This window comes from Piliocolobus tephrosceles, unplaced genomic scaffold (assembly GCF_002776525.5).
Source record: "Piliocolobus tephrosceles isolate RC106 unplaced genomic scaffold, ASM277652v3 unscaffolded_21927, whole genome shotgun sequence".
Taxonomy (NCBI): Eukaryota; Metazoa; Chordata; class Mammalia; order Primates; family Cercopithecidae; genus Piliocolobus; species Piliocolobus tephrosceles.
This window is the reverse complement of record NW_022304229.1, coordinates 9,607-21,671: the sequence shown is the minus strand read 5'-3', so window position 1 is coordinate 21,671 and position 12,065 is coordinate 9,607. Positions and strand designations below refer to the sequence as shown.

Sequence of the window (12,065 nt, the reverse complement as noted above, 5' to 3'; positions counted from 1 at the left end):
GTGTCCGGATGGCTGGCTAATGTATCTGTGGTGCCTAGACCAGGCCTGGGACATGAATCTTTGTTGAGTGCATGGACCGGCAGTGCTTTAGATATTATGCTATTGTGTTATCAGAATCCATTTCTTCCACACCTCTGAAGCCAGAATCACACACACAGAGAGGGTTTAAAGCTGTTGAAAAGCGGAGCCCTAGCAGCAAACAGCCCAGACTGAGGCTTTGGGGACAACAGGAGACAAAGGAATACTTGATGACTTCGTAGTGGGGGGCATTGGAGAATTAACATAGTCAAGAACTGTGAGGCAGTAAGAGGAGAGTCTTGGGCAGTCCTCAAATAGAATATTGTTCCTCCTCCTCTCTCCACCTCACCCCAGGTACAAGAGATGAATCCTGTTCCCTCATAAGCCAGCTGATTCCATGACACAGCAGTTCATGCAGTCCCTGAAATTTATCCCAACCGCCTTCCTCATGCTCAGCTTCCAGGCTGCTCATTTCCTTGGCTTACTCACCCTGCGTCAGTTTCCAGTGTGGCCCAGTCTCCAGGATCAACACACTCAGTTTGGGATTCTCTATTCAAGCTCTGGTCTTGATTTCATATTCGCCCTCTAGCCTCAGGCAGTCAACACTTGGGTCAGGGGCACCCTGCAGTCTGAGCCCCTTTCCGGGGGAGAGTGGAAGAGAACGTGGGTTTAAGGTCAGGTGGCTCTGGGTTCCGACCCTGAGTCCCTGAGTCACTAGGTCTTGCCATCTTGGTCACTTTACCTGACCTCAGCTTTCCTGTTTGTGAGATACAAAGAGAAATATTATACTGCAATCTTGTTGTGAGCAGTGATTCTCAAAGTTTGGTCTTTGGAACATCAATCCAATAAGATGGAAAAGGATTTGATCATCAAGTGAGTTTGGCAAATGCTCAATATCACATCCTCATCTTGGGAATTCTCAAATAACAAAAGAATGGGTTCCACTTTCGTTAACTCAGTTTTTCCAAGCACCAGAATCGTTTTTGCAAGGAATACCTGTTAGTATCCTGCAGAACCAATGTTCTGTGTAACCCACCATGGGGAAAGCTGCTTGGGAAGATTAGAAATGCTTAACACCAGGCCCTCTGCTCAGCTCCTGGCACATGCATCGTGGACACCAGGAAGCGTGAGCCCCTGTTGCATTTCTTCCTAATGTCAGGGATGTTTAGTCAAGCCTTTCTTACTTCTACAAAAAAGCGTTTTAGGCCATTGAGACAAGTAATTTTCCCAAATATTTTTGTTGAGCCCTTTTCGTGAAAGAGAAATAACACAAACTGAAGTTAATGACATCTGTACTTTGGAGCCTCGCTCTGTTGCCCAGGCTGGAGTGCAGTGGCACAATCTCGGCTCACTGAAAGCACTGCCTCCGGGTTCAAGTGATTCTCCTGACTCAGCCTCCCAAGTAGCTGAGACTGCAGGCACCCACCACCATGTCCAGTTAACTTTTATAATTTCTTAGCAGATATGGGTTTTTACCATTGTTGGCCTGGCTGGTCTTGAACTCCTTACCTCAAGTGATCCACCTGCCTTGGCCTCCCAATGTGCTGGGATTACAGTTGTAAGCCACCATGCCCAGCCCACATCTGTACTTTTAAAGCTAAAATATGAGCAGTCATGAGCCCAGCTATGAAGAACAGTCACTCTTGGATTTCTGGGAAGTGACGACTCAGACCTCCACCAACGGGAGTTAGTGAGGTTGGGTAACTTGCCCAGAGTAGCAGAGTCTGAGCTCTTTCTAGTGACAACACCATCCTACACACACAAATTAGGGTATGTCCCATCATGTAGGTTCCGGGGACCTGAAATAACTTCATGTTTCATCCTTCTAAAAAAAATCCAGCAATATGCATCCCAAAAGCCTTACAACATCTTCCCATTTGGGAATGCCACTTCTGAAATTACTGTAAGGAAACCATCTAAAATAAAGGCAGAGAGATGTGCATAAAGATATTCAGGCCAGGTGTCATGGCTCACACCTGTAATTCCAGTGCTTTGGGAAGACAAGGCAAGAAGATTGCTTGAGCTCAGCAGTTCGAGGTTGCAGTGAGCTAAGATCACATCACTGCACCCCAGCCCCGGCAACAGAGTGAGACCTGTCTGTTAAACAAACAAAAATATATTCATCACAACATGATAATAGGCAGAACCAGAAACAACCCAACATTTGGAGAATAGTTAAATATCCAACAGCTAGAGAATGATTAAATCCATTATGAGGCTTCTGTACATTAAATATCTTACGGTCATTTAGAACCATGTTTATAAAGAATTTTGAATGATATGGAACATGCTTATACTATGAGGTTAGGAAATAAAACAGGCTACAAAAATAAAATATATGCATTATAATAACAGCTATGTTGGTGCACAGAGAGAAAAACATTTACCAATATATTAGGAGTGGTTATTTCTGAGTGCTGAGATGGTGAGCGATTTTTCATTCTACTCTATATATTTTTCTATATTTTCTTTTATTCTACATATTTTTCTGTATTTTCAAGTTTTATACAATAGTGATCAAGAAAAGGTAATTATTTATTTAAAAAGAAAAAAAAAGACCCATGAGTTATCAGAACGCAGTAGATCTAAATGGCATTACAAACATTATTTTGTTCAGAGATATCTCCCCTATCTAAGCAGTGCCAGGTTAGGGAACGCTGCCCATCAACATTTCCCAAATTCCAGGAACCATCTGTCCCACAGTGTCATATCTGTGTAGAACCTACACTATTACTTAATATTTTCATAGAAATCAACTCGGTTTTTAAGATTTGAATACCTGTATTTTAAGAAAATTTTTTAATCACTCTAAATGGAAAAATAATGTCACTTGCCATTAATGGAAAGTAATCGCAAAAATAAATGCAATAAAATAAAACAATGTCATTAAATTCTAGAGTGGTTAACCTTCTGAGCTTGAGAGCTGTTTTTGCTCCGTTTAACAAAAGCAGGGGCTGAGGGAGGGTGTTTTCATGGAGGAGGGACAGATTTACAAGGGTTTGAGAGTGAGCCTAGCCTAGCAACAGACCCCTCAAAGGATTCAGGAAGATTGAAAGACAATGAAAAATATTTTCTCACTAGAGATTTTGATTTGTTTTTAATGATTTGCCCATCTACCATCCAAACTGCCTAGGATACAACAGCTGGGAAAAATGCCATTCAACAAAGATTTGACCCCTCCCCATGAGTTGCTGAGAGTGGAGGTAACACAAGTTAGATAAATGTACTGGACTGAGTTCCTCCAGGACAGGAACTATTTCTTCGCAAGCTCAGTAGTCTCAGCACCCTGGACAGTGCCTGGCACAGGGACTTGTTTTTTGAGTGAGTGAATGAGTGAATGAAGACTGGGTTGTGACAGCCTTTTCCCCAAAGTGGGCAGGCGCCCTGAGTCACTCACATCACCCTTGGTTTTCAGCCCTCAGAGTACAGCAAGTGGAAGTTCACCAACAGCCCCACGTTCCTGGAGGTGCTGGAGGAGTTCCCGTCCCTGCAGGTGTCTGCTGGCTTCCTGCTCTCTCAGCTCCCCATTCTGAAGCCCAGGTTCTACTCCATCAGCTCCTCCCGGGATCACACGCCCACGGAAATCCACCTGACTGTGGCCGTGCTCATGTCCCACACCCGAGGAGAGCCCGGGGCAGAGGCTCTGGAGCAGTCACTCAGCTTCAGCTCCCTCATCAGTTTAAGGAGGGAGGGAACACCCACAGCCCAGAGTTGTCAACGGTAATAGGAGGTGTGTGGGAGAGATCTCTAGGAACCAGGCACTAAACCAAGCCTTTTGTGTGTATATGATCAGTTACCATGTGGGGTAGGCACTGTGTGCATTTTACAGGTGGCACAGAAAGTCACACTGTTAGTAAGTGGAGAGCTGAGATTCGGACCTGGGTAGTCCAACTGCTGAGTCCAAGTCCTCTACCACTCCACTGTCCCACTACTCTGGTGACAATTTAATGAGATCAGACGTGGAGAGCACCCAACCCTTGGCGAGAATCCAGTGGTTCTTAGTCTTCCTGATCGTGCAGCCTGAACGCAGGGGAGATTCTGCATTGATTGTCCATTCGCTCACTGAGCTCATTCAGTGACGGTTTATTTCACACCTCCCCATGCTCCGTACTGGGGCGGGTGTGGAAATACAACAGACATCAGCCCTGCCCTCAGGGAGCATCTAGAGGCAGCAGTGGAGAGATGGGCTTAGGAATAATTAGATAATTCTCATTGTGCAGAAGCCAAGAAGGAAAGGTCAGGGTCATGGAGGGCAGCGAAGAGGGGGCCACGCTGCCATAGAGGGGGAGGCCAACATCTCTTCCAGGTGGTCTCAGCTCCACCACTGGCCTCTGCCCCCTGCCTTGCCCTCTGTAACTGACTGTTGCTTGAGAGGGCAAAACTGGGAGCTGCCCACACTTCCGAGCCCTCTGTGCTCTAGGAAGCACAAACACAGTTTCTAAAAACTGGCCAGTGACTGTTTGCCCTGCTAGAGAACAGCCACCCAGACCAGGAGAGGAGCGGCCGACATGTCCTGTGAGAGCAAGATTCAATCCCGAGGAAAACCAGGGGGACCTCTGCAGTTGGTTGGAGGCCTCCTTCAAGTGCTGGGCCACTGTAAGGGGAACAGAACCCAGAGAGACCTCCTGGGTTTCTACAAGCCCAGGAGGGGCCACTGAGGAGGAAAGCGAGGGGCCAGAGCAGGTGAAATGCGCGGAGCTCATCCACCACCCAGGGTTGCTGCCAGCAAAGGCCACGCTCACGAGCGCACACAGCAGTGGCCACCCCGAGGGGTCACTTCATGCTGCTGTCAGTGGAGCGCTCAGAGGTGAGCTGGGGGTGTTCCTGGAGAAAGTCTTTGGAAGGAGCACTGGAGTAGGAGTCAGGGAACCTGAGCTGTCCACCTGATTCCGCCACGACCTGAGTGACCTTGTCCAAGTCACTTTTCCTCTCCGGGACTCGGTTTCCGCATTGGCAGAAGGAGCAGCTTGCAGCCTCTCTAAATCCCTTTCAACCTTCCTCAGCTCTGGGCTCTCAGAGGGTGGAGCTCAGAACCAGGAGGACAAACAGCCGTTCATTGAGTCCTGAGAGTGCCTGAGTGGGGGCGTCCAAGGAGGCCGTGGTGTGGGCGGAGCAGCTGGCACGGTTTGCGCATGGGCAGTGGGGAACGTTGGTCACTTTGTGTTATCTTTGCGGATGGCCAGGGTCCTCTGCACCACGGCGTCTGCAGCACATGGCTCAACAGCCTGAAGCCCCGAGACCCAGTGCCCTGCTTTCTGCGGAAGTAAGCACCCGTTCCGCTCTGTCCCCTGTGGGACCGCCGACCCCTGGGGTTCCGGGAGGAAAGGGGGAGATCTGGGGTTAAGTGCTGCTCAGGGTCCCTTGGCCCATAAAGAAGACACTGGGGTCACACCGCTGTGGCTGTCTCTAGCAGGGACAGCGATGACAGCAGTGCTGGAGGGGCCCAGAGTCCCGTGAGCTTGGCCCTTTTTCAGAAGGACCTGGGGGAGGTGCTGGTGGCCGGACAGAAGTGAAGCAGCCTGCAGGACGTGGGAAATCAAATAGCAGCTGCTTGTCCTCTCCACCCCTCACGACCGCCCCCCACAGGCCGAGCTCCCCAGCCATCCTGTGTGTGTGTGGCCCCGGGTGTCTGAGGGCTGGCCCCTCTTCTCCTGTCCTCTTCAGCGCCAGCAGCTTCCACCTCCCCGAGGACCCCTCCCATCCTTGCATCCTGGTCGGGCCTGGCACAGGCATGGCCCCCTTCCGCAGTTTCTGGCAGCAGCGGCTCCATGACTCCCAGCACAAGGGTAAGGCTGGAGGCTTCCCAGGTGGGAGGGGCACCAGAGGGCAGCGCCTGCCTAGGGGCAGAACCGCAGCCCCACAAACGGCTCCTGGACCTTTCTGGAGGAAAGGACTCCCAAGTTTGCCTCCCTGTGCGGGCTTCTGTGGGTGAGAACGGCCGCCTTCCCGTCTCAGGCATTGGAGCCGGGGCTCCTTCTCCCGGGAGTGGAGGTAACGGGAAAGTCCCTGCTTTTGACCTCTGATGGGCTGAGGGAATCCTGCATCTGTGCTTTGGGTTGTGTGACTATGGATGAGTGATCGGAATGTCCTGGGCCTCAGTTTCCTCATCTGTAAAGTAGGGACAATGCTGTTAACTAGCTGGGATACTTGTGGGAGTGAAGTGAGAATTCCAGTTCGGCTTGGAGCCTTTTCGCCCTCTGGTGGCCAACATGATAACAACAGCCCGGGACTCCTGCAGGAGTGCGGGGGAGGCCGCGTGACCCTGGTGTTCCGGTGCCGCCGCCCAGGTGAGGACCACTCTACAGGGAGGAGATGCTGGAGATTGCCCATAAGGGGTGCTGCATGCGGTGCACACAGCCTACTCCCGCCTGCCTGGCAGGCCCAAGATAAATGGAGCCTCAAAACAGGTGAAGCATTACACACACAGGCTCCAGGATGAGCCCTGGGTCACCACAGGCCCCTGGCCTCCCTGAGCCTTCAGCTCCTGAGCTCTGAAGTGCGGGTAGTTCACAACCATCAGGGTGATGCTGTGAAGAGCATTATGCTCTCTCTTCCAGCAGAAGCGATAGGCCCGGAGAGGTGCAGGACTAACCTCGGTCACACGCGGGTTAAGCCCAGAGCCCAGCCTGCTGAAGGTCGTCAGCAGGCCCGCTGGGACACGCGACTGCCCGGGGAGAGGTGGTCCAGGCTGGCTGCGCTCAAACCCAGCAAGGCTGGAGGACAACCGATGGCCCTCAGACGGGCTCTGCTGCCCCCAGGCTGCGTTGCCCCCTGAGCCTGGGGTGGTCAGAAGAGACTCTCAGCCCTCACACATTTGTCCCATCAGGGCACCTCCCGGGCCCAGTGCTCTGTGCCCAGTGCTGGGGCCAGTGGGCATCCTGTGTAGAGCCGGCGCAGAGAGTCCCTCACTGACTCCTGGATCTTCTCACTGGGGAGCCCGGGATCTGTACCCTGCAGGGACCTGATGGACAGTCTGCATTGAGAGGCTTCCTTTTCTGGGGTGTAGGCAGAGCCCTGGGCAGGGGGACTGCCTTCATTGATGCCTCTTTGAAGCAAATTCAGAGACAGTCTGGGAGTCCCACTGGACGGTCAGCCCCTCGAGGGCAGGACTGTGTCCAGCATTTATCTCTCTACTCCCAGCCCAGCCCCCGGGGCATCTGTGCACCTCCTCATCCTGAGCCTGGCCCCGTGCAAGGTCCTGGCTGGGAGGGGACTCACTCCACAGCCCTGAGTGCCCTCTCCCCACCTCCCTGAGGCCAGCAGGCCTGCCTACAAGCCTTGTTCCAAGCGCCAGGGACTGGACCCACCATTTTCTCTGGTTTCAGGTGTATGTTCAGGACATCCTGCAGCAACAGCTGGCCAGTGAGGTGCTCTGTGTGCTCCACGAGAAGCTGGGCCACCTCTATGTTTGCGAGGATGTGTGCATGGCCTGGGATGTGGCCCACACCTACCATAAGCGTAGGAAACACCTGCACTGGAAAGAAATATATCAAACTGTTTAAAAAAAAAAAAAAAGTGCCTGGGCTTGGGTACTAGAATTTTTCCTACTTTCAATGAAATTTTTTTTTCAGATTTTGCATTCAGATTTCCCTATGCCACAATAGGGAATGTAGAGAAAAACTCTCACATCCTTACCTCAATTTGCCTGCCACCTACCCAGCTTTGAGATCCTAAATAAGTTTTTATTCTTTTCTATATTTTATGTTTTCAAAAATTAGCTTTTACTACTTTTGGGTATAATCTCTAGTTCCCATGACAAATCATATAAAAAGTTATTTGAACTAAAAACGCTAGTAACACTGCTTTTCCTGTACTCCTATGAGACCCCCTCGTATGCTTGTGGATGAGACATTGTAAGGACGTGATGATTGAGAAAGCAGCAGCCATTTTGTGACCACGAGGTGACAAGCTCAAATAAGAAAAGCCAACGAAATGATGGGGGAAGGGGAGATGTTTTAAGAGGCCTGAGTTCTTGATGACACAATTGAGCTGTCAAACAAACTCAGGGAGGACCACCTGTTTAAATTTGTTTATTTATCTATTTACTATTTATTTATTGAGACAAGGTCTCGCTCTGTTTTTTTTTTTTTTTTTTGAGACGGAGTCTGGCTCTGTCACCCAGGCTGGAGTGCAGTGGCTGGATCTCAGCTCACTGCAAGCTCCGCCTCCCGGGTTTACGCCATTCTCCTGCCTCAGCCTCCCGAGTAGCTGGGACTACAGGCGCCCGCCACCTCGCCCGGCTAGTTTTTTGTATTTTTTAGTAGAGACGGGGTTTCACCGGGTTAGCCAGGATGGTCTCGATCTCCTGACCTCGTGATCCGCCCGTCTCGGCCTCCCAAAGTGCTGGGATTACAGGCTTGAGCCACCACGCCCGGCCTATCTCGCTCTGTTTTAAGGACTAATTATTATTACAAGAGGTGAGTATGCCATAATTTATTTAGTTGTACATCATCTTTTAATTGTTACAGATAAGCTGTGACAAACACTTTGTTCATCTTTATGTTTATATCCATAGGATAGATCCCTGGCAGAGCACCTTGCTGATCAAAGAGTAACAACTCTTTAAGGCTCATCATTCCTATTAGCCGCCAGTTAACCCAGCTAACCCAGGGACTGGCATATTGTAGAGGTTCAATGAGCCAATGTCTGATAGGCCAACCTCAACCTCGTCCCTCCTGTAGCACTTCCCCAGTTCTGCTGTCTCCATCCAGGGCATGGTTTTCTCTCGGGTTGTGCTTCTTACGATTCTCTGGCATTATCGTCCATGGCACATCTATGCTGTTGGAACAGCTGGGGAGGCTATCAGAAGGTTCTGCTCCATGGGGGAAAGGCTTTATCTACAGATCTGCCCTTGTGAGAAGACAGTTCAGGGTGACACCAGCATCTCACCTCCTCTCACTGTGGAAACCATTTCCCCACCAAGGGAGCGACTGAACCATTCTTGCAAATAGCCTGAACCTTTGTGGTGAGCTGAAGCTGTCCTGGTTTGTGCAATGCACAGCATGACACCAATATCATGATGAAAAATTTTCCCTTCAGAGAGGATCAGGAAAAAAACTAATGGGTACTAGGTTTAATATCTGGGTGATGAAATAGTCTGTATAACAAACTCCCATGCTGCACAGGTACCCCGAACTTAAAAGTTAAAAAAATGAAAAAAAGAAAACAAAATTCCCCCTCAGTCTCCCCAAGTTTATATCTTCTAATACCCCAAGGCTACCTGTAAAGAGAAGAGGTGGCTGAGACGGCAGAAGGAGGCAGCAGCTACAAGTCCTGAGTTCAGCTCTTCCAGGCCGCCACGGGAACTCACACTCTGCCCAGCATCCTGGGGACCCCCGCAGCTGCCCTTGCTATCCTTTTCTTCACTGAGGCCCTCTGCCCCTGGACCCCCTCTCCCTTGTGTGAATTTGTCTTTTGTTCTTGTGCCCCCACTGTCTGGCCATGGCTTGGACCCCACTGCCCAAGTCTATTCCTGAGACCTCCAAGTAGAGAACTTCAGAGGGATTTCAGGGACCATTTCCCGAGGAGGATTTTTCTTACTAAGAGGTTTCAGCAACTCTATTCTCCTGCTCTGGGAGACAGAGGGAGAGTGAATCCCATTCTATGGATGAGAAAATGGAGGCCCACAGGGATTTTGACAAGATCTGGGTCCAGTTGGTTCTCAGTGGTGGGGCCTTGGCTCTCCTTAAGAATTCAGATGGAACTCCCCAAGGAGAGATGGGATGGAAAATAGTTTGTTCAGAAAACTAAATTTCCAGTAAAGAGACATAGAGACCCAGAACCAAGACAGACAGAGAATGAGAAACACCGAAAGAGAGAAAGATGCAGAAATTAAAATTTCAGGGGAAAGAAGAAATGCCAGCTTCCTTCTGGATCTCTTTGTCCCCACATCCCCACCCCAAGCAGTGATGTCTCCCAGTTCTTCCTGACTCTCAAGGAAAGGGACCAGGAGCAGCTGGCTTGCCTTGTGAACAATGACTTGGGATCTTTCTGTCCTGTCTCTTGCAGTGGGTACCAACAAAGAGTTCTGCTGCCTCGTCTATACCTCCTGGCAGATTCCACAAAAGTTCATAGTTGACTGTTCTGAAATCAGCCCCCAGTGCACCAACCCCGGAGTCATGTGAGTGCCAGTGCTCCTGCCCACCCCTCAGGAGTGAGGCTGGGAGGTCTGGGGTGAGGTCCCCTCAGAGTACTCAGCTCTCTAAGGCCCATCAAGGAGAAGGACTCCAGGGGAGGCCCCTGCAGTGTTTTCTAACCTGGCCTGAGGCCTGCAGAGTCCTGAAGAGCCTGCCCCTGGGCAGAGGGAAGAGAGCAGACATGACAACGGGAAGTTGGCTTCCTGAGGAACCCCATCTGAGATACTTGGGGAAGGCCTGTGAACCCCAAAGTTAAGGGGAAATTTTACGGGTGCAAGGACAGGCCCTGAGATGCCTGGGACAGAGAAGGATGCAGAGGCCACAGGATTCCCCTGATGAATTTGTCAGTTCTTAACTCTTCCTCCCTTCTCCACAGCCTCCTCACCAAGACAGGCCGGCAGATCTGTGCTGACCCCAACAAAAAGTGGGTCCAGAAATACATCGGTGACCTGAAGCTGATTGCCTGAGGGGCCCAGAGGCTGTGAGGACCCAGTGACCTTGGTGGTCCCAGGAGGGAGCAGAAGCCTGAGCCAGGGCAATGAGCTGCCACCCTGGAGGCCACCACTTCTAAGAGTCCCATCTGCTATGCCCAGCCACATTAACTAACGTTAATCTTAGTTTATGCATCCTGTTTCATTTTGAAATTGATTTCTATTGTTGAACTGCATATGAAATGAGTATTTTCTCTGATGTCTCATGACATTGTCTGTATTATGCTCTCCCCTTTCCCTTCAACTCTTCGCACAAACAATGCGTGGATCAATCACTGTGATCAGCTTTCTCACTAGACATTATGCCATATGTATCAAATGACAAATGTTTATTGAATGGTTTTGCTCAGCATCACCTTTTCATATGTTGGCAGTACTTGTAGAAAAGGTAAACCAGCATTCTCCTGTGATGACTCTTGGTTTTGTTTCACTAATCGGAATCACAGATTGACAGGAAATTCTGGGGCAGGAGTAGGGAAATATGAAAAGGGGCAGAAACCACAAGATAGGGAGCGAGTACATCTATGGTCATACCAGACGTTTCCCTGGAGATACTTTCCTGAAAAGTTGAAGCAGATACCATTATTTTATGAACCATATTGTAACTGAAATGCGATAGAAAAATTTTCTACTGAAATGAATACCAAGATGAAACTACAATGCATATTTATGCACACAAGCTCATTTTCATAAACGAAGCTTTCCTCAGAATGATGGCTGACATCTGTCGAGGACTTACCAAGTGCTGGGTTTTGGGATAAGTACTTACATTAGTGAGAGTCTGGGAAACATCGCCCACAGTCTAGCAAGGACTCCTTACCTGGAAGTTGGCTGAAAGCCTTGGTCATGTTATCTTTGTTCCCCACTCTGCTTTTAGGGAGGAGGTTTTCCGTGAATATCTGAGATGAGGCTTGGGGCTGGGTGGCCGGAGTTAGGAAATAAAAATACAGAATGGATACTTTTTTAGTATAAGTATATCCCATGCAATATTTGGGAACTACTTGTACAAAAAATGATTTGTTCTTTACCTGAAACTCGAATTTAACAGGGTATCTTAAACCGTATCTGGTAACCTTCCCAAGAAGTAATACCGCTTATGGAGGTGTCTGTTTCCTGTTGGAGATGTCTAGTGATTTGGTTTAAGTGTAGAACAGGGCTTCTCAACCTTGAATTCACATTAGAATCACTTAGGAGAACTTTAAAAAAGTCCAGTGCCAGGGCCTCACCTCCAAAGTTATGAATTTAATTGGACTGATGTGGGGCCCGGCATCAGTGATTTAAAAACTCCCCAGGGGATGTTAATGCGCAGCTTTTTGAGAACCACTCTTGATGTGCGGTCACAGGCTGTTTTGAGCCAGCATTAGGGTTTCAGAGGCAATGCAACTCTGTTTCAATTTTTGAAGGCATCTGATCTAGTTAT

General features: G+C 49.4%; 1 pseudogene; it reads left to right on the top strand.

Moving 5' to 3' along the window:
• The first annotated feature begins 3,170 nt into the window (after window positions 1–3,170).
• LOC111530566 lies at window positions 3,171–10,621 on the top strand (annotated as a pseudogene).
• The last annotated feature ends 1,444 nt before the right edge of the window (window positions 10,622–12,065 follow it).